Source organism: Puma concolor, chromosome A2 (genome assembly GCF_028749965.1).
Source record: "Puma concolor isolate L17-30 chromosome A2, mPumCon1.1.hap2, whole genome shotgun sequence".
NCBI lineage: Eukaryota > Metazoa > Chordata > Mammalia > Carnivora > Felidae > Puma > Puma concolor.
Genome location: NC_141668.1, coordinates 50,397,631 through 50,419,886, shown reverse-complemented (window position 1 = coordinate 50,419,886; position 22,256 = coordinate 50,397,631). Strand labels below are relative to the sequence as shown.

General features: G+C 44.5%; 1 protein-coding gene across 1 annotated transcript in view; it reads right to left on the bottom strand.

Annotated features, from left to right (window-relative positions):
• JAZF1 (JAZF zinc finger 1) overlaps positions 1 to 22,256 on the bottom strand; it is a 344,125-nt gene that overhangs the window by 49,959 nt on the left and 271,910 nt on the right. The window lies entirely within an intron of this gene.

The following is a 22,256-nucleotide window of genomic DNA, read 5'->3' as shown; positions in this document are numbered from 1 at the left end:
GGTGAGCAGCCAGGACCATTTATGGAGCGTGAGGAATGAGGACAGTTACCCAGAGTTGGACAGATGCCCCACCCTGGGAAAGGGGCTCATTCATAGGTCTCGAATCTCAGAGACTCACAACAGATTCCCTTCTCCTACACGACGGAATGATCTCTAGCTCAGCGTCTTCAGGTTCCTCACGGCGGGGGGGGGGGGGGGGGGGGGGGCGTTTCTTCCTGAGGCAAACCCTCCTTGTGGGAAACGTGTACACACAGACTATGTCTGTACTCAGGGCAGTGCCTTTGGTGACAAGACTTCCTCTCTCTTGGAAGGTTCTCTCTTGTCTTTCGACTCATAGAAAGCCCACCCATCTCACAGTTCCCCAACCTTCCCAGGGGGAAAGGGCTTCCTTCATCTGTAGATTGGTAGAATTTACTGTTCATAGCACTTCACTGCCACCTCCCATCTATGACCCCCTGAAAATGGATTCTTTTTTTTTGGTCTTACTCCAGTTCCTCATACTGTTATTTGGGATTTGAAAATTGTCTTGGCAGACGGAAGGTCTTGTCTCCCTAACCGTTAGCTGAAAGGGAAGGACACCCGTCCCCACAGATCGCTGCCAGCACACCACCAAGTCAATCTCAGTCAACAGAGTGAGTAAATCTGCCCAAAGCAGATTCATGAAGAAGGGAAGAGAGCAGTACAAGGAGGAAGCTCACAGCTGAAGACCTGTTTATATTGTGATTTTATTACTCATAAAGGGAAAGGTGACTGATCATTTCACTTTGGAAACGTCAAAGTTATCCCTTCAACCCCTCTCTTACGTTAGTCATATTCAAACTTCGTTCTTTTCTCACTGTATAACATTTCATAAGTTCATGTTATACGAGATTCAAAACAATCTACGAAATGGTATCTGTCGCTTAAAGAGCAAACTATTTTTTTGGATTATACATTTTTTTTTTTTTAAGTATAGGCTCCATGCCCAATGTGGGTCTTGAACTCATGACCCTGAGATTAAGAGTTGCATACTCTACTGACTGAGCCAGCCAGGTGCCAGCAAACTTTTTTTTGTATTACCCGCAGGTGGGGCTTTGTCAACTGCATTTTTAAAAATTGTGGCAGAGGGGCGCCTGGGTGGCTCAGTCGGTTAAGTGGCCGACTTCAGCTCAGGTCATGATCTCACAGACCGTGAGTTCGAGCCCCGCGTCGGGCTCTGTGCTGACAGCTCAGAGCCTGGAGCCTGTTTCAGATTCTGTGTCTCCCTCTTTCTGACCCTCCCTCGTTCATGCTCTGTCTCTCTCTGTCTCAAAAATAAATAAACGTTAAAAAATTAAAAAATAAAATAAAATAAAATTGTGGCAGAAAGCCTAGTGCATAGAACACATGAAAGCTTTTAGGCAATAAAAGAAGCACCTATGCCCACTGCCTTGGCCAAGAGGACCTAACCAGGCCTCTCAAGTCCTCCCTGTACCCCACCCCCATCATTACGTTCCATTTTAATACAATTCATCATTAATTAATTCCATCGCACTTAAACACAGTGTTAATTACCCAACACATTGCACATTCTGTCTACAAAATTTCTTAGTATCTGCCTTCATTACACTAGGGAGTTTTGGAAGTCAACAGATAGTCCCCATGCCTGGTTAAAAAGCTTTAAACACTCAATGAAACAATATTACAGTATTGTTACAACGTCTTACAATGTCTACTTTTGTACTTGGAACATGCATGGCTCATTTCTTGAACGGCCTCTGCAATACAATAAAGATATATACTAAACCAGATATTTATGACGATCTGAACGGTAATAAAGCTAAATGCTTTGCCTTGAGCTCTTTGGTTTTGTGCTACAAGATGGCAATGGTTTAAAAAGAAATGAAGGACAATGCAAAACAGAATTGTTTGTGCCTCGTATCCAGTACTCATTTACTTTCAGATGCCAAAGTTGGCTCTATTGTTCTTAAAACTGCTTCCCCACCCCCCTCAGAAACCTCTAGTCAAAATATGGACTCTCAAAATATGGCAACTACTCAAAATAAGGAAAAAGAACAAGTGCTTTCCTCTATTATTCTAAGTAGAATTACTAAGTGGCACAGCACCAAGCTTCTCGAATGGGGGTTCACAGTATGCCCGGGAGCGGGCACAACCACGGGACGGACATGCTGCTTCCTCTAGAAAGACCAATTGTTCTCCATGTAGGGATTTCAGGTCAGTTTTTTAAATGGTAAAAAGAAAAGAGACTTTTTGAAGTAGACTCTATGGAGAGACTCTATGGAGTAGAAGGTAAAATGTACATCTTGCACCTTAGTTAGGAGCATGGGACTTGGAGCCAGGCTGCATGTGTTACTTTCTTTTTTTTCTTTTAATTTTTTTTTTTTAAGGTTTTATTTATTTTTGAGACAGAGACAGAGCACGAACAGGGGAGGGGCAGAGAGAGAGGGAGACGCAGAATCGGAAGCACGCTCCAGGCTCTGAGCTGTCAGCACAGAGCCCGACGCGGGGCTTGAACTCACGGACCGTGAGATCATGACCTGAGCCGAAGTCGGCCGCTTAACAGACTGAGCCACCCAGGCGCCCCTGCATGTGTTACTTTCTATGTGACTTGAGGCAAGGTTGATAAACCTCTCTAAACCTCAGCTTTATTCTCCGTAAAATGGGACTAAGGACCATCGGCAGAGGGTTAAGACACATCTCTTCCTTTTCTGCAGGAGACTCTGATCTTTGGTTAGCTCAGATGGTAGGCCAACTATGCTAGTAGGCAAGCACTCCCTGTGATCACACTGACCCCCGATTGGTAAATCGCTTCTCGACTGGGAGGAGTGAGAAACCATTTATTCATTCGTGACAGGAAGCCACAGCTCGGGCTTCCTGCGTGCGGTGATCTTGTATCTAGACCATTCCGGCGGGGAACTGAGGAGTATGCCCGTGGAGGGTTATGGGACTTTTGGCTCCTCTTCTGCCAGGGCAGCCCCCACCCTTGCCCGCGGGGCATCCTGACTCCCTGCCTCTGTACAGACCACTGTGTGCCAGCGAGGACTCCACAGAAGGCCCGATGCTGTCCTGCTGGCCAGCTGTGGCCCTGCCCACTGTTCCTCTGAAGAGACCCAGCGCCCACTCCGGCTTCCAGTCGTCTTGAGAGTCTGAACGTTCATCACGGGAGAAAATCACCCACTAGCGGACAGGATAGCGCTGACTTTAGGAGTGCCTGTCATACAGAAGTGGCTCAAAAACACAGAAGCTACTGTCATTTATACAACCCTGTGATACGGTTTTAGCTACATATTCGGTCTATCTTCCCTAACTCCCAAGTTTCTTGCGGATGCGTTGCACGTTCGTAGGTCTGAGCTTTTTGTGTTTGTGCCTGACGTATAGAACGGGCTGTGGCTGGGCTGATGGGGAATCAGCCCAGGGAGTGCACATACGGCGTTAGATGGAAACTCTTGTCAAAAGAGGGAGGGAGAGAGGAAGGAGAGAGGAAGGGAGGGAGGCGACGGGCTTCTCGGTGTCTTCTCTCACCCCAGTTAAATAGTATCAATAGCTCATGCTTTTTATTGTACAATATTCTCCTACAGCTCAGGCATGAAACAACAACCATAAAAAACCACAACAAGGTCCACACATACCCCCCCCCCACCTTCACCCCCACATGAGTTTGGTCAGCTATGGACAGCAATCTATTTTCGGCTTATACCTGCTAAGTGCTTTCTAGAAGTGAGAACGAGACATCATGTTAAAAGCATTAAACATGAAACCCATAAAGCACTTCTGCCAACCTTCTTCTCCCTCCCTCCTTGGATTGGTGGTTGTGAACTTGCTTGCAGCTATACTCATAAATCCTGGCAACCCTGCCATATTAAGATACACAGCTGCAGGGTTTATTCCCGGTGACGACACACACGTGCACACGGGTGTACAAACGCCTTGGGAGCATTGGTTACGACTCACCAGTTTCTCACTGGCAATATTGCACTGCTCCTCTCTCTTATCAACCACGACATCACCTATTTTTTGAGACTTATGAAACCCTAAAGTGTTAAAGCAACGTTCCACCAAGATGGCCGCTTGTCAAAAGATGGGCAGATTCCCAACGGCAAGGAATCACTCAGGGAGACGAGTTCATAAAGAACCTGATACGGCAGAGGAAGGCCGTGAATACAGTCAGGGGCTAAAGACTCATTGGCTTTGACCAGAAAGCCAGACAAATCCACTCCCCACCTTTGAAGGCAGCTGCACTCTGACAAGCGTCCTTGAAGGATCACAGCCCAGACCTTTCTGCGGTCCGTCTTAGAAATGTCCCCCTGTATTCCCATTGCTGACAGGGAATTCCAACTTGGGAAGTCATACCACCCTGTGGTCTGGTGAGTTTTTCTCAATGGGTTTTGACGTGCTGGGTTTTTCACCTTTTCTGAAGCCTTCAGTAATAGCTGCCAACATGGGGGTCTTCGAGCTGGAAGAAACCTAGAAAAGACAGATCGCCTGGTCTAACCCCCTCATTTTTCACATTAACTGGGAACGGAGGTGTCGCGGCCTGTTTAAGGTCACTTTGCTGGCGAGGGGCAGAGAGCTGGCAGCAGAGAAATTCAGCCTCAGCGCTGAATCAAATGGTCCTACTCTGCCAGGCTGCTATGGGCATATCAAAGAACCCTGAGCTTTCTGGTTTTTGCTTCAGAGCCTTGGTCTTCAAAGTTGCAAGGGCTTATGGAACCAGAGCTTGGGGCTTGGGGAAATGCACAGGGAATCCCTCTGGGGGGTTCCATGTTGGAAGTGAGGTGGCTGGGAGAATAGAAGGCTTCACCCCTCCATGTCAGCCACGTTCTGCTGTGTGGGGCTCCTTGGCTCCCGGGGGCCCTGGATTTGTAACCTCACCAAGCTGTGATGTGGGGAAGCTGGCCGTGTCCACCTCCTTGAATTCTTTCTGCTTTGCAATGGGAACTGTTCTAATCTTGTAGAAGCTGTGTGCTATTGTGGGCTCATACAGCTCATCAGCTCGTGAGAGCTGATCATTAAACGTTCAGGGATTCTTGTGAGCCAGCTGTGAAACATACCCATTATTAAAAATTAAATTATACGAGCTTATAATTAAACAAGTATATTTTTAAAAGGTAATACACAAAGCCTATCAGTTCTTAATTATTTTATTCCATTTTACTATTATCTATGTCGTTGGGGTCATTTACATTAATATCCTGTCTGCTATAATTTCCATCTAATGATAATGGTGCTCCCATACACCTCTTCCCAACTCTGTTCAATGACATCATGTTGGTAGCTTGAAACTGTCCATACTGGGAGTATTTACACCACGGAAATTGGCAAATATTACCAATCAGGGATTTTTTCCTCTCTAAAAGTCATTTATTAAAAATCTGTCAGAGGGGCACCTGGGTGGCTCAGTCAGTTAAGCATCCAACTCTTGATTTCGCCTCAGGTCATGATCTCACGATTTGTAAGTCTGAGCCCCCCATTGGGCTCTGCGCTGACAGTGCGTAGCCTGCTTGGGATTCTCTCTCTCCCCCTCTCTCTCAAAATAAATAAATAAACTTAAAAAAAAAAACTTATCAGGGGGCGCCTGGGTGGCTCAGTCGGCTGGGCATCCGACTTCGGCTCAGGTTATGATCTCATGTCATGAGTTCGAGCCCCGTGTCGGGGTCTGTGCTGACAGCTCAGAGCCTGGAGCCTGCTTCAGATTCTGTGTCTCTCCCACTCTCTGCTCCTCCCCTGCTGGTGCTCTGTCTCTCTCTCAAAATAAATAAAGAAAAAAAAACTTATCAGAATACCTTGTAATTATTTATTTTCTTTTTAGTGTAGAAAAGAGCATTTGAACTAGGCTCCTTGCCTACTCACTAATGGAGCCAATCACAGAAGGGATGAAGAATATATATAAGGAAGGGTTCCTTTCCTTTCAAAAATTATAAGAATACATCTCATTAAAATACACTTATGTAAACATTTTTATGGATTTGTGACATTTTTTTCAAATTGTGGAAAATACACATACACAAATGAGAGCACATAATCCACATGCGCAGTTTATTTATTTATTTTGCAACGTTTGTTTATTTTTGGGACAGAGAGAGACAGAGCATGAACGGGGGAGGGGCAGAGAGAGAGGGAGACACAGAATCGGAAACAGGCTCCAGGCTCTGAGCCATCAGCCCAGAGCCTGACGCGGCGCTCGAACTCACGGACCGCGAGATCGTGACCTGGCTGAAGTCGGACGCTTAACCGACTGCGCCACCCAGGCACCCCACACATGCGCAGTTTAAAGAGCAATAATAAAATGACAGTCTATAGGTTCGCCACTCAGCTTCTTACCAGAACTTCTGAAGTTTCCGTATACAAGTATGGTTGATTTTTGAGGGTATTTTCCTCCAAGTATTGCCTTTCTACACATAGAGAAAACGGAATATTTCTCAAAGAAAAAACACGGTCACCTGAGAGTTCATTCACTGTTGACTAACAGCCTGGAAATCTGTGGTCAGCCAGAGCCGTGTTTTCATTTTGAAACCGAAACTGCCGTAAGATTAATTTTAACTTTCCTACAAATCAGAAATGCCTAAGTTACTTTAATTTAATATGGTCATTTGTAGTAATATTTGTTATTGCTTGGGGAAGTACATATTCCTTAAGTAAATTTTCAAGACTCCATTATAAATCTTTTAAACCCTTCGACCACAATGTTCATTCAGTCTGACATGTTAAATGTGGAAACATGAATATAACACCACAGGGGGAAAATGTCAAACTGCTAGTCCAGGGAGACCAGTTTCAACCACAAACTCAGGAAATTTACAGATTTCACTGGAACCTGGACAGAAACCCCACTGCCACCCACTCTACGGCCAAACACCTGAGCCTAAGTGTCCTGCTGGGGAAAAAAACCACATGGCTTTCCCCGGCTCTGGAGAACCCAGGGATGGAAATGACCACTCGAAACTGGAGGCTCTCTCGGAAAAACTTGAAAAGAATCCAAACTATGAGATGCGTGGTGTGGTTTGGCTGTTATTATAAGACTCTGGAGAGGGCGTGTGGTCCAGAGGCCTGAGTCGTGCGTCAGGAGGCTTGTGCTGGGGCGAAGAAGCGGGTGGCCTCCGGAAGTCCCAATGCTCTCCGCTCTGGCCCTGGGTTTGTCTACTTGTTAAAATTGAAGCGTTCTGGTGTTATGGGTATATGTAATATATCACCCCTAAGTTCCTTCCCAGCTCCAACAGTCAATGATTTTAGCAATAGCACTGTGCAGTGTTCTCCAAACGTTTTTACCACAGCCCGATACGAGACAGATCTCCTATTGGGAGCCCGTACACATACGTATAATTAGGTCTGCAATTGGCAATTTTGAAATATGCAAAGCTCTGAAAACTGGGAAATTTGTTTTTACAAGTTTGGCAGCGAAATTAATTGGGAGACAAACCCTGAATTGAACTGCTTAAAAGCTACTACACTATTGATGGTATTTAGTGTGAATATTCATACGCCTCCCTACGCGAATGTTAATGTATTTATTTGATTTACAAGGGCTGCCTCGGACTTTTCAGGGAGTGTTATGTAATATGCAGCACTTGCTCTGTATTACCTTTCTGAAATTAGAAAAACTGCAAAACATATCTGGACACACAAAGAATTTTTATGTAATCCGTCTGAAACAAAAATGTCATGAAACAACCCTTACTCTGTGTAAGATACCCTGATATTTTTCTATTCTATTTCATTTTAACAAAATCTCCTGGTCATGACCACAACACTGATTTCTCGACCCACAAACGGGTCACGGCCCCCAACTTTGAAAATATTAGTGTGGCAGTTAAGAGGGTGGTGGGCTTTGGAGGTAGACCATTGAGATTCTAATCTCTGCCCTATGCTCTCCTGCTGTGTGACCCTGGGCAAGTTACCTCTCTGTGCTCCAAGTTCTCTCATCTGTGAATAGTGACATCTAATAACAAGGCCTATTTTACAGCGTTGTGAAGACAAAGTGAGTTCATACACCTGACGCACTTGTGACAGGGCCTGGCACCTTGACCTTGCTACATTTCAGGTTCCTGGCACATAGTGGATATGAACACGATCTGTTCTGGAAATTCTAATTCATAAACCTTTCCTCTCTGCCACTTATGCCGGCAACTGGTCACTTCTGGGCCGAATTACTGAATAAAAGGATAGGTAGTGCCATCATTAATTCTGCTGCTTCTGAAACCAAAGAGCCACGCTTATGCTTACGGATGGTGCACATGTTTATTACGCTAGTGTTGCAATCACAGGTATATTTGAGAAGGTAGTTACCGTGGCTGGAATACAAACAGAAAGTCCTTCTCCTGAGGGACAACAGGCTTTGGCGGGGGGGAAGGGAGCTATCTGTAAACCCATATGCTTCCTCTTTACTTTTCTGCCTTGATTTCTTAAGAAGAAATGAACTGCAGAAGGCCTTTCCAGCCGGGCAAGCAACAGACCATCCACAGAGCCGACACAAAGACGTCTCTCGCTTTCTTTTTTTTTTTTCAAAGTTTATTCATTTATTTTGAGAGAGAGAGAGAGAGAGTACAAGCAGGGAGGGCCAGAGAGAGAGAGAGAGAGAGAGAGAGAGAGAGAGAGAGAGAGAGAGAGGCTCTGCACTGACAGCGTGGAGCCCGGCATGAGGCTCGAACTCACCAACCGTGAGAGCATAACTTGAGCCAAAACCAAGAATCAGACGCTTAACTGAGTCACCAGGTGCCCCAGAAAGACATCTTTCTATGGAGCTCAAGCCTGCCCTCGCCTTGGGAGATCCATAAAGTTGCACTGGTCCACAACCACAGCCTCTGTACAAGGCGCCACATCCAGCTACCTCATTGGAAGTCCCAAGCTTTGTTCTGCTGTTTCAATGGCCCCTTGGGCATGGCCATTTTTCAGTGAAAACAAATTTCTGAAACCCAGAAAGCCTTTGAAGAAAGCTGCTGGGAGCTGGCACATAGACCACGAGATTCCAAGCACTCCCAAATCTGGCTCCAGACAATGGGATTTCTGACCTGACGAGGACCCAATCCATCTTTCCAGGGGAGAATCCAACTTGTACATTACCAATCCAACTTGTACATGACTTTTCTTTCCTCTGACTACTGACTGCTACATGCGCTCCAGGACAAAGACGGACAGAGAGCCAGTAAGGAAGGCCGTGGGAAATGACCATGGGAATAATGGGTACATTTCAGCCTGCGATCATGTGTGGCCCACATGTCAGAAGATCTGGCGGCCGCTCTAGGTCTCCAAGTAACAATGGCTTTCGAAATACACATCTGCTAATAAACTCACGAGGCAGGTCTTCACATTTTCACAGCAACTTAAAGCCGCAGTGCGGCTGAAGGAGTACTTGCTCGACACAGCTGGCCAGTGAAACATAACCTGGAAGCAACAAGTGGAGTAATCCCTTGTCCACTTGGCCCCTTTACGAACAGAGGGGTCTTCTCTGGTGATCACTGAGAACTTAAATAAATGTGGTTCCTTTCAGGAGACAGAAGTCGACCGAATTTAGACTCCCAAGTAATGCTAATTTCAGAAAGTTTCTAATAATGTTTCGAATTAGTAAGCGTTTCACTTCTCATCCCAGAGCCACTTTTGACTTCATCATCTGAAGCCGATGGGGTGGATTTTGAAGCTTCATTAAAATTTCTGCAATGTCACCAGAATTCTGAGCCTCTTTTAACACGCTGCTATTAAAAATGTAGTGCTAAATAATAAAACTAAAAGCAGCACCAGGAAAAAACCCATGCCATCAGATCAGATCAGTTTAGCACTTAACTTGTGAGGCTTTTCTTGTGTGTGATTTTCATCTGATATTCACATGGGGGAGGGAGTACTTTGTGAAGTACATAGCCAATGAATCAGATTTTGTTCTTGGGGACCAAACCAAGCTGACAGATTTATTGCATTAAGTAAGACTTTTCTCTCTATTTTTCCTTTTACTTTATATCTGACACATACAGGATATAATTCCCGGACTTTGAGGAGCTCTGGTCTAATCTGCGCAAGATAAATTAACATTGAAGGCAAGCCAATTTCCTATCAGATCTTGTAGCTCATTTTTCTTATAAACTTTCACTTTATTTTTGGGGACAGTGAGAGGAAAAGAGAGAGGAGAGTAAGGCAAAAAATAAAAAAGAGGTGATTAAAAAAAAAAAAATCTACTCCTGCGATACCTGGCTGGCTCAGTGGGAAAAGCATGGGACTCTTGATCTCGGCATCATGAGTTTGAGCCCCTATTGGGTGTAGACATTACTTACTCAAAAATAAATACATTAAAAAAATCTATTCTCTTGACATCATATTTTATTTATTTTTATGTATGTATCTATTTAAAACAATTTTTTTTTAATTTTTTTTTTTAATTTTTCAACGTTTATTTATTTTTGGGACAGAGAGAGACAGAGCATGAACGGGGGAGGGGCAGAGAGAGAGGGAGACACAGAATTGGAAACAGGCTCCAGGCTCTGAGCCATCAGCCCAGAGCCCGACGCGGGGCTCGAACTCACGGACCGCGAGATCGTGACCTGGCTGAAGTCGGATGCTTAACCGACTGCGCCACCCAGGCGCCCCTAAAACAATTTTTTTTAATGTTTACTTATTTCTGAGACAGAGAGAGACAGAGCATGAGTGGGGGAGGGTCAGAGAGAGGGAGACACAGAATGTGAAGCAAGCTCCGGGCTCTGAGCCGTCAGCACAGAGCCCGACGCGGGGCTCGAACTCACAAACCGTGAGATCATGACCTGAGCCAAAGTCGGTCGCTCAACCGACTGAGCCACCCAAGCGCCCCTGTATGTATGTATTTTTAAAGGCAGCTACAGTTAATTTACTTCTCTATGGCATCTAGCCCAGATATTATAAGCCTTTAAAAAATATTTAATAACTAACACTGGTCTGCCAATTTCTATATTGCCAAGTGGTGTGCCTTATCTAACTACCATCTACCGTCTTTGGCCTCTTGTTGAAAAAAAAAGGTCATTTTAACATAAAGTAGAAGGAGGACATAATCTTCAAATAAAATCATCCTTTCTTGAGATTTTTTTTTAATGTTTATTTAATTCTGAGAGAGACGGAGCACAAGCAGGGGAGGGTCCAGAGAGAGAAGGGGACACAGAATCCGAAGCAGGCTCCAGGCTCTGAGCTGTCAGCACAGAGCCTATGTGGGGCTCGAACTCACGAACACGAGACCATGACCTGAGCTGAAGTCGGATACTTAACTGACTGAGCCACCCAGGTGTCCCTAGAAAGACTGTTTTTTTATTCTGAGATTATGATAACAATAGCACACAGGAAAAAATGTGCCTAAAAACTTTTGACATGCAGACAATATATATTGAGTTCTATCATTATTTTCTAATCATATCATCTGTACACTAGAGTGTATTGTTTATATTATTCATAATTTTTCTCTAGATGCAAGTTAATAATAACATCCAATTTTATCTTCTGTCACTGCCATTGCTAAAAATTCCACTTCAAGGAATGTGGACAAAATGAAACTCTTACATTTGGGAGGAATCATATGCAATCTGCTGAGCAAAACGAAAGACGCCAAAGAGAAGAGACCCAAACCCAGTAGTTTCTCCAAGGGCTGGGAGAAAGGCGAGAAGAGCAGGTGTCCTCCTTTGTCAGGGCACACAGAGGGGCCGTGGGGGTGTTGGAGGCTCCCTGCACCCTGGCCCCGCTCCCCCTTGGCATGTTGAAGACTAGAAACATCCTCATGAACAGCATCATTCAAAGGCTAGCAGCTGTTCTGTGAATAGCACTTAGGAGTTACTTTTTTTTTTTCTTTTTTCGCCAATAATCTCTTCTGGAATCTTAGCACTCAAATGAAATTCATGTACTGAAGGTGAATAACGGGCCTAACGCACAAAATCCCATTCCTGCGTACCATTACTCTGTACCTTCCCGATAAATATTGGGTATTTTCTCACAAGGAAGGAGTAATAAAGTCCATCTATCTTAACGAAAGCTCTGGTTCTTGGTTCCAGCAACCACTATTTTAAGCCACAGGTCAGCATAAATTATCAGCGAAGCAATTAGTTTTGATTTACTTTAGCCTGAATAGAGTAAACCATGGTCTTTTTCATCGCCAAGGCCAAGAATAAAAACCACTTCTGAAAGCGACATCCACAAATCTTTGGTTTGGAGGCCAACTGGAATATCCCTCGCCTGGCAGCATTTCTCTCACCCTTCCATTTCTCTTTTACGTTCGTCGAGCTGGGAATAACTATGGCTGTTTCTTACACATGGTTTTCATTGCTAATTTCACATCTGTGTCAAAACCAATGAGCAAAACGAAGAAGCTGCATTTTATGAGCTTTGGTGGCACAAAACTACAAATAGCTTTGGAGGGTTTTGTTTTGTTTCTGGTAGTAAATGAAATGAGTTATTTGAGGTTTCCACGTGAACGGCTAATGAGAGGATACATAATTCTCTCCATGAGCAGGGAGAAGTTTCAAACCTAAAGAACAAAACTGGATTTAGGGTCTCTGGAGTCATAGTTCTAGTATCACGAACAGTTGTGAACACGGCCTAGTGGTTGAAAGTCTAGTCTCTGGAGGCAAACTCCTAATCTGATTTACTAGGTATTCGAACTGCAGCAAAGTACTTACCCTCTCTAGTCCGGGGATCGTGATTTATACAACAGAGGTAACCCTAACACATACCCTATGGGGACTACTGTCGAGATCTCATTAGATATATGCATGGAAAACATAATACTCAAGAGGCGACTCAGAGTCTTGGTTTGTCCTTGGGCGTTGGCCCTAAGCGCTGGACTGTCACCCAGAAATTATGAGAAACTGTTTCTAAATGTAACACTCCTTTGACTGGATAATCCCTGCATCAGAGGACATTTTGCAGGGGGGGAGCTATGCAGTCCACAGATGGGCTTAGATAGATACATTAAGTCTGGGATCAAAAGCCTCCATTTCTTTTTATCTTTTTAAAATTTTTTTAAAAATGTTCGTATTTATTTTTGAGACAGAGAGAAACAGAGCAAGCGAGGGGGGAGGGGCAGAGAGAGAGGAGACACAGAATCCGAAGCAGGCTCCAGGCTCTGAGCTGTCAGCACAGCCCCAGACGTGGGGCTCGAACCCACGAACCATGAGATCATGGCCTGAGCCAAAGTCGGACGCTCAACCGAGTGAGCCACCCAGGCGCCCCAAAAGTCTCCGTTTCTAAGGAGAAGTACTTCTCTGATGCTGCCATGACCTTCCGCTTGGGTGAGCTCTTCTAAACAGGTGACAGTCAACGTTTAGCTGAGAACAAGGGACTCCAGCACCAAAGGATGGTGGACTGAGAAAGGGGAGATATGAGAAGACTCTCAATGTCAGAGGAGATCTCAAATGGGCAGGATTTGTTTATGCCAGGGATGGCACATACCAGGCCACTGGTGCCATCTATAACCAACTCTGCCCATGAGAGGCACCGCTAATTGATCAGAGCCCTCTTCCTTGTGTTGTTTTTGCATTCCACCTTAGAAACGTCTTCATTACCAGGCCTGACGTGGTCACTAGCCACCGATGAAGGGAATGCATAAAATGAAGGTCTGTGCCATATCTGACTTGTACATTTTCCCCTGTATACACTGATATTGATAGGGAAAAATCTGCTATAAGATGGCCGACAGGACTGATAGGGAAATTCCAGTCCCCGCCCCAAGACTCACCTTCTGGGTTCTTCTTCCTACCCAGCTTGCCGTGCGCAAGAAATTACTACTAATGGGGAATGCAGAAGTAACAGACTATAAATTGTTCCTTCTGCTTAGGCTCCGAACTCAGGCCTTTGGAGAGTGATCTCCTCTGAGCCCAGCGTATGAAATAAAACTCCTGCCTTCCAAGATCTCTGAGTGCCGCTTGGTTCTTGCACCAGGTGATCCAGACCAGGTTCCATAACACTATTTCCACTAATAGCCCAGCCTAGGCATATCCTAATTCATTTGGACCACCCTGTCTCCTGTCTCAGGGAATCAGGCCTGGCTGGCTGCATGTGACTCCTGATCTTGGGGTGATAAGTCTGAGTCCCACATTGGGTGTAGAGATTACTTCAATAAATAAAACCTAAAAAAAATTATCTGAGAGAGAAAGCCACGTGCGAGACAAGAGCTGTCTCCAAAGTAAGGCACGCATGTTAAGCATACAGTCGGATAACTGCATATATTCGTGAATATAATCATAAGGCCAACTGCTCACTGAAATTTATTTTTGTATATTTGTGACTCACTTATACACAGAGTAGCAGTCAGTAGATTAGCATTGTTTAGAAACGGTGGAGTCAACAGCAACTTTACTTAAAAGCATTAATCCGGGGCGCCTGGGTGGCTCAGTCGGTTAAGCGTCCGACTTCAGCTCAGGTCACGATCTCACAGTCCGTGAGTTCAAGCCCCGCGTGGGGCTCTGGGCTGACAGCTCAGAGACTGGAGCCTGCTTCCAATTCTGTGTCTCCCTCTCTCTCTGCCCCTCCCCTGCTCATGCTCTGTCTCTCTCTGTCTCAAAAATAAATAAACGTTTAAAAAAAAAAAGCATTAATCCATTTAGGCAGTGAAATAATTTGGGAGGCAAAGTCACTTCTACACATGGGTTGTCCTTTACAAAGTACTCACCTGAGGGTGTCACAAGCTTACAGACCTCAAGTTTTGTGGGCCTCGGGGACCGATTTTTTTTTTTTTTCAAAGTGATGTTTTTCTTTTTGTGGCAAGAGCTCAGTTAAGCTGCTTCTGGACTAGGATTTGATCTTCCCTGTTTTCCAGGAGGCTGGCATCTGATAAATGTGTTTACGTATTTGGTTCTTCAGAAAAACACTCACATCAGGGGACTGAATTATTTTTTAAAAAATCAAAGATAGGAACTCCCATGTCTTCCTGCTTAATCAAATCCAATCAATGAGTTCGCGGATGCTAAAGATACTCGGTAAACTGTAAGCTGTATGTAAACACCAGGGGAAGGGAAGATGGGTCGACTGACGATAGTGGGAATTTATACTTTTTATTAGAGATCATTTCAAAAGCACTCATTAATACTATCTTGCCTTCTTGTTTAAGCTTTCTCCCGCCCACTCCCTTTTCAGACCAATGATTATTGATCATTCTTCTCTATACCATTCTGTGCTCACATAATCTCTTGAGAAACACATAGGGACAAAAAAATGGAAGAAGAGAGAGAAGGGGAAAAAAAGGGAAAAAAAGAAAATTTTCAACATAGTCCCTGGGAAATACCTACTGAAGATGTAAAAATCGAATGAGATGGTTAGCACATCACAATTGCAGGGTCTCTCTCTCTCTCTCTCACCCCCGCACCCCACCCCCCCAAGCCATTTTGCTTGCAAAGTTAGAGCGTGGTTATATTATACCCAGTACATACTACTGAATGACATAATGGAAGTTTACTCATTTGGAAGCTCTGAGCCAATGGTTCCCAACTCTTTCAGCTATGGGGACCCCATCATATAGTGTCAGTGTGCCACTTTGACTATCATAATGGTATTTCTAGTGTCCCTTAAATTGTGTGTGTGTGGTGGGGGGGGGGGAGAGAGAATAATACAAAACTACTATTCAGTATTGCTTTGAAATGAATTTGTATTTTACAAGATCCCCTAGGCACCTTTCCTCCGCAAGTTCCACCCCAAATGGGGAATTTACAGGTTATTCTGGGGGAAAAAATTCAGGTGTGTTTGTGCGTTTAAAATTTTCAAGAATGTCACTGTATTTAACTGCTAATGAAGTGTTTCTTGGAGGGGGGCCCCCAGCCCTTCTGCTGATTTACAATGAAGGGCCTTCATTTGCATGCCAAAAGCATGCACTAATCCTTAGCATCGACCGGGACGGTTCCCAGAAATACCTACGCGTGCCCCCACAATCCTGTTTATCCTGCTGGTTTATTTCCCAAACCTTTTCTTACAAAGACTACAGGCCCCATTTCAAGCAGGCCAACCTGATTATCCCAAATCCCTAATTAGTGTAATTAAAGCTTTAATGGATTGCAGCCAGGATATAAACCATGCAAACCCCTTTCTTAAACTTGTTGAGTGTGCAAGGCTGGTCCAAGCCAGAGGGCTTCCTGTTGAGGCCCTGAAGGCCCTGGACGCCCCTGCACCCTACACCCAGGCCATTTCTGATGCCCAGGGAGCCTCTTCACCGGGTTCCCCCAAATAACCAAGCTGCTCCCGCACGGTATCTACTGAAGAAACGGGCATTTTCATTAAGGAGACACCTCTCCACCCTTCCACTGATACTAGCCTCACGGGGATTTTTCCCCTGTCACAATGCCCTGGAAAGCAAAGCTAATCAAAATAATTCCAAGCAACCTAGGAGAACCTTGTTAGTTCCTGCAGAGGACTCTTGTATTAACTCTTCACAGAATCGCTCAGAACTTTTCCAATAACCAAGGCCTGCAGCTTAAACCTATACTTTTTTTTTTTTTTTTAAGGTGTTCCCTAAAACGTGTAAACTTACATCCTTAAAATGGCTCTGGTGAGTGTTCACGTTCTCTAAGCTCCAGATGGATGTTTGCAAATTAATATTAGAGAGGGGAAAGGAGAGAAGGATCTATGATTCAAAATAAAAGCCTTTTCAGTGTATACTATGCTAGATGCCTTGTAATAGCATCTAGTTATTCTAGAATCCTCATTACAAACTTATCAGGGGTTATTATCAGTCCTCTTCTTTCTTTCTCTTTCTTTCTTTCTTTCTCTCTTTCTCCCTTTCTTTCTTTCTTTCTTTCTTTCTTTCTTTTCTTTCTTTCTTTCTTTCTTCCACTCTCTCTCTCTCTCTCTCTTTCCTTCTTTCTTTAAGTAACCTTTATGCCCAACGTGGGGCTTGAACTCACAACACCAAGACCAAGAGTCACATGCTCTACCGACTGAGCCGGTCAGGCACCCATATCGGTCCCATTTTACAGATGATAAAGTTGAGCCTCAGAGACATTAGGTAGTTCGCCAAGGACCCACAGCTAATAAAATGCTATAGGAAAGATATAAACAAAAATGCTAAAGATATGATGTCCAATCCAACAGCCAACAGTCAAACGGGGCTACTGAACACTTGAAATGTGGTTAGTGAAATTGAGCAACTGTTATTTCCAATTTTATTTGATTTTGACTGATTTAAATTTAAATAGCTACATGTGATTAGCGGCTACCATATTGGGTAGCAGAGAAAGAGCACATTCTCATCATCAAAGACAGTTTTACTGGGCAGTGTTGCTATAGAGGATAGGGTTCCGAATATGAAATGGTGGCGGGACACCCAAGGGGTGTAAGCAAATAGCTCAGCAACTGACATCAGGAGTCATCCATTTCCTTCTAGAGAAGGAAAGCAGGAGAGCGTGTAAGGGAGAAGAGGGACCAGGGTCGAGAAGAGAGTATGGGGGGAAATGCCCACAATTTTAGAGAGTAGGGGGAAGAGGAGCTCCCAGAGTTACTGAGGGAAAGAATTCTTACACTTTTTTCAGGCTTAATAATCAATTTCTCCTCTTACATTTTTAGATGGGGGACAAATATATTAAGGCTGAAGATCTGCATTTTTTTAATGAAAAGACACATTGGCTTATTCGTTCTATTGTTCTGTGCAAAAATGTCTTCTCTTTGAAAGGCATGGTATTTATACCTTCCATCTCAGAGCGGGGAACACTATGTGCAGTGAAACATTAGGGCAGGACACTGCCTCACGTGGCTTTGACGCAATTTGCAGGAAGTGGTTCAAATGCAACTGCAAAACGTACACGAACCTCCTTAAATCGGGAGATCCCCAAAACCTGCTGAAATAAGAACTCTGACGCAGGTCCCTGCTGTGAAGGGTACTTTTACGATGATTTTTGCCTCCCTCCCCTTCTTTCATTTGCCTGGGGGATTCTTCATCAAGTTATCTGATCCTGTATTTCTTACTGCCTAACCAAAGTCACTCAGAGAAAAAGCCTAATCCTCTTCCTTATAGGGATTGAAAAGACGGCTCAGGAAGCCTTTGCGGTGAGGAATGTTAGTTTGGTGAGATCTGAGATGAGACAAACTCTGTTTTCCCTCGGAGAGGATGAGAAAAATCTTGGGCCAGTTTACTCCATACTTTTCATCCTACAGAATAGTAGAGACTGGAACTCCCACAGACTTCAAAAGGGGGTTTCTCACCCACCCCGGGGAATAGAGCTGGGTGACACAGAGTGGGGGGGGGGGGATAGTGAGAAAAGCATTAGCAAGGTGATAAATGAGCCTCCTCACATTAGGTTAGAGTTAAAGCAAAAACCTTGAAATTTCGAGTTCTGAAAAGCCCATTAAAACCTCTCCAACTTTTTTCCTATATAATTTACAACAGGGCTTTGGTGACTACTCACAGTGCAAGTGGCCCTACAATGCACAATGCGGAATCTGGAGAGAGGAATTCTGGGAGTTAAAATGCGTGAAGTGTGCAAACAGAAGGCCAGCTCTGCCTATTAATACGGCGGGGGGGGGGGGGGGGGGGAGGGGGAGGGGGGGAGACTGGAGGATGCCAACATTAAACTCCCCTTCTCCCCTCCTCACTCCTGACTGTAGCAGATAGTATTTGCAGTCATGGTGCTGAATTTACATACAGCCGGCTCTTGGCCCATTTGTGCAATTAACCACATTTTCTCTGTGCTGGCATCACTCCCTGGGAGAACATGAGGAATTTGCAGGGAGGCATTATATCTTTCCGGATACCTGGGAGCCATTTAGTGGGTAATTCACTGAATGGAACCCCAGTGCCTTTGAAAGAGTTAACTCACCTCCTGAGGGTCCCCGAGAATGTGCTTCATCATGCCTAATGGGACCAAAGGGAGGTCATTACAGAATAGTTTATGTGATTTTTGTTTTTAAGTAACCAAATTGACTTTCTCTGATCTCTCTTTATGTTACATTTTCCACCACAACATTGCAATGCATTATTAAGGCAAAGAAAAAACCAAAAACTAGGAGTCCCCACTGTTTGGGCAAGTAGGATGGGTGAGAAGAAGGTGTTTTTTCCTAAGGACAGGCAGAGTAGAGACAGCAGGTGGAGACTTCCCTTGTGAAGAGAGCCTGGGGCGGGGGGGGGCACTGCGGATGCTTGGGGCATGGTCAGCGCTCTTACTGCAGGCAAGATCTGTGTCCAGCTCTACTGCGTGCTAATTATATGCCTGTGATCAAAATTTTAAGTTGCTCCGGGCCTCAGTTTTCTTATCTGTAAAATGGGAGTTTTACCTACTCATTTATTTCCACCAGTACTGGAAGAATGAAAGGTGGCTTTCCAGAATACATGAAGTACAATAAAAAAGAATGAATGGTAAGGGCAGAAGAAATAAGGCAAAACAAGGCCGGGGACATAGCACAGAGGCAGGAATGGGGCTGAAACAAACTGGAGTGTTACGCAGCTACCGCGTGGACTGAATGAATGTTCCTGAAAATCCCCGCAAATGGGAAAGTTCTGGACAAACGCAAGGGGTTGCTCCCCACATTCCCATCCACTGAGCACAGGACTACACGTGCCAGGATCCATTTAACAAGCACCTATGGAGGTAACTGGGCTGAGGGAGACACGGAGGGGAGGGAGCCGGGTCCCTGCTCCCCGAGGCTGTCCCCTCTCTGGTAGGAGGAGTCTGAGGGGAGCACAGATGATCTGAAAGCAGCCTGTGGGGAGAATGTCAGCAACAGGGGGGAGAGCGCTGTGTATGGCTGGGCTGGGGTCCTGGAGGGAGAGTAAGAACTGTGCGCGCACGTCACCCCAACTCCTGTTGTCTCTCCTGTAGGAATTCTGTGTACCTTTTCTTTCCAGACTGCATTTCTGGCTCTCACGTGGTCAGGCAGGACTGCCAGAAAGCAGCCCTCACATCCCTTGCTAAAACATGGAAAATCCTGCTGGTCAACCGAAGAGAAGAGGGGCGTGTGGCCAACGTTGACCTCGCCATTCTTACCCAGTCCCCCGGACAGACTAGACGATATTAGCTTTATTTTCACACGGGCTTCTTTTAGTGCCTCCTGCGTCTGTCGAACCATGACCCCACCTCATGCTCAACGTTCCTGTAGAAAACGGGCGTCGAAATTTCCCAAGACATGCACCGGGCTCCTCTGTCTTTTAGAATCTCCCCCTCTGGTGTGCTAATGGAACCCATTTAATTTGTAGTAGTAACCAGAGCACCGTTTACTTTAAGTGAAGAATTTTAGCTGGTGAAGAAATGAGCCCCAGCTCTTAAGCAAGGATTAGACTTCGCCTCGGTAACCAAGAAGATGCCAACCGGCAGCCATTTTTAGCTACAAATTACCGTTAAGAGTTTACTATCAGGATGATCCCTTCAAGCAGGCCCTATTAAAAAAATAATCACCATCTGCTAGACTCCCTTCTTTTTTATTAAACTGGTCATTAATTACTGGTAACAACTAATTTCGCCTAGATTTTATTGAGTAATTATAAAATAAACCGGGGAGGATATCAACCTTCCTGCCTTGCTGAGGGCAGGGATTCTTTACAATGCTACATTTCAAAAGGGGGTTGTAATGAACCACCAAATTCCATTTAATATGGTAATTATAATTCTCAAAATTCATCCTTCCTGTGGTTAATGAGTGCCTTCTTTCAGCTTAGCTCAGCCTGACTTCAGCGTGGGTCATTAAATAGCAAACTAGTTTTCACCCACTGGTAACAATAGATCTTTCATGGGTTACTGCCTAATTAATTGAGGTGCAAAATTCGATCACTACAACTTCTTAAAAATTTCATATTCCGGGTATCATGTAACAATACAACATTATCGTAATTTTTTTTTTTTAATTTTTTTTTCAACGTTTATTTATTTTTGGGACAGAGAGAGACAGAGCATGAACGGGGGAGGGGCAGAGAGAGAGGGAGACACAGAATCGGAAACAGGCTCCAGGCTCTGAGCCATCAGCCCAGAGCCTGACCCGGGGCTCGAACTCACAGACCGCGAGATCGTGACCTGGCTGAAGTCGGACGCTTAACCGACTGCGCCACCCAGGCGCCCCAATCGTAGAGTAATTAAAACCGGAGTTTCAATGTTTTGATTAGAACAGGTTGACCATCTTGGATAAGGTAAAGTGCAACGTTTTACTCATGTTTTTCAACTACAACATTCAGGTTAAAACATTTGAAACAAGCCATTAATTTAATAACATGCTCATCCAAAACAAATCATAACTCATTTCTTTTTACTGCAAAAGTAATTGAGTAATGAATAATGAAAACCATCCCACTGAAAAGGGCAGTAAATATGTTGACTTTATTATTAATACTCAATTTTGGTTAATAAGGCAGCTATTAAATCTGAAACATGATGGACTTGATTTATTGACTTTTTCAAGATAACAGTGAAATATTATCTAGTAAATTCCGGGGTTCTTGCAAGAGAAGATGTGGTCATGAAACAGACTGGAATTTAACTGAAATTTCAGTTCACATTTAGAACTGTTTGACCTCAAACCTCTTTTCCCCATACTTCACATGCTCCTTCAAAGAGTTTCAAGTGTGTGTGTGTGTGTGTGTGTGCTCCTGAGTGAGAGTGAGCGAGCACGAGACAGGTGGGCCAGGGGAGGGACTGAAGAGCCTTCCATACCAATCTGCACCCTCCCGAGCTGGAATTCTCTGGTGAATCAGTACTGCGTTGGTCATTTTGAAAGGAGTTCATAAAAACTACCAACACGGCATTAGTTACACCTAAAAGGTCTCAACAGCATGTAGGTGATGACTCAGGGAAAAGGAAAAAGAATTCACTAAATGTAAAGGGGACTAATGGAGTTTTTTCCCCTCGCTCCAGTAAATTGAATTATAGTTGATTCTTCACTTATTCACAGTAGGTATGTTCTGTAAAGTTACTGCAAACACTGAGTTAGTGAATACTGGAGCCCCGTGTCACAGCTTTTGATTCTTTGATTCAGGTTTACAAAGACATTTTAGCTAGGAGGAGAATCCACAAATAACGAATCTGCCAATGATGAGGACTGACGGCACCTTATACTACAGGCTTATACTATTCATTCAACCCTACATCGTATTTCCTCATCCACTGTAATTCTCCTCTCACGCGTAAGACTACTCTGCCTTATGACAGGCCCTTCATTCAATGGTACGAGCCAGAACACACACTTTATCCAGTAAAGCCCGAAAATTTTAATAAAGCCTGAAAAAGCCACAGCTCACAAACTGGCAGTGTATGCAATGCTGACCCAAGATGTAAAAATGAGATTTGATAGGACAATCCAGGCGTCCGGGAAAATGAGCAGCTCTAGGGGCGCCTGGGTGGCTCAGTCGGTTAAGCGGCCGACTTCGGCTCAGGTCATGGTCT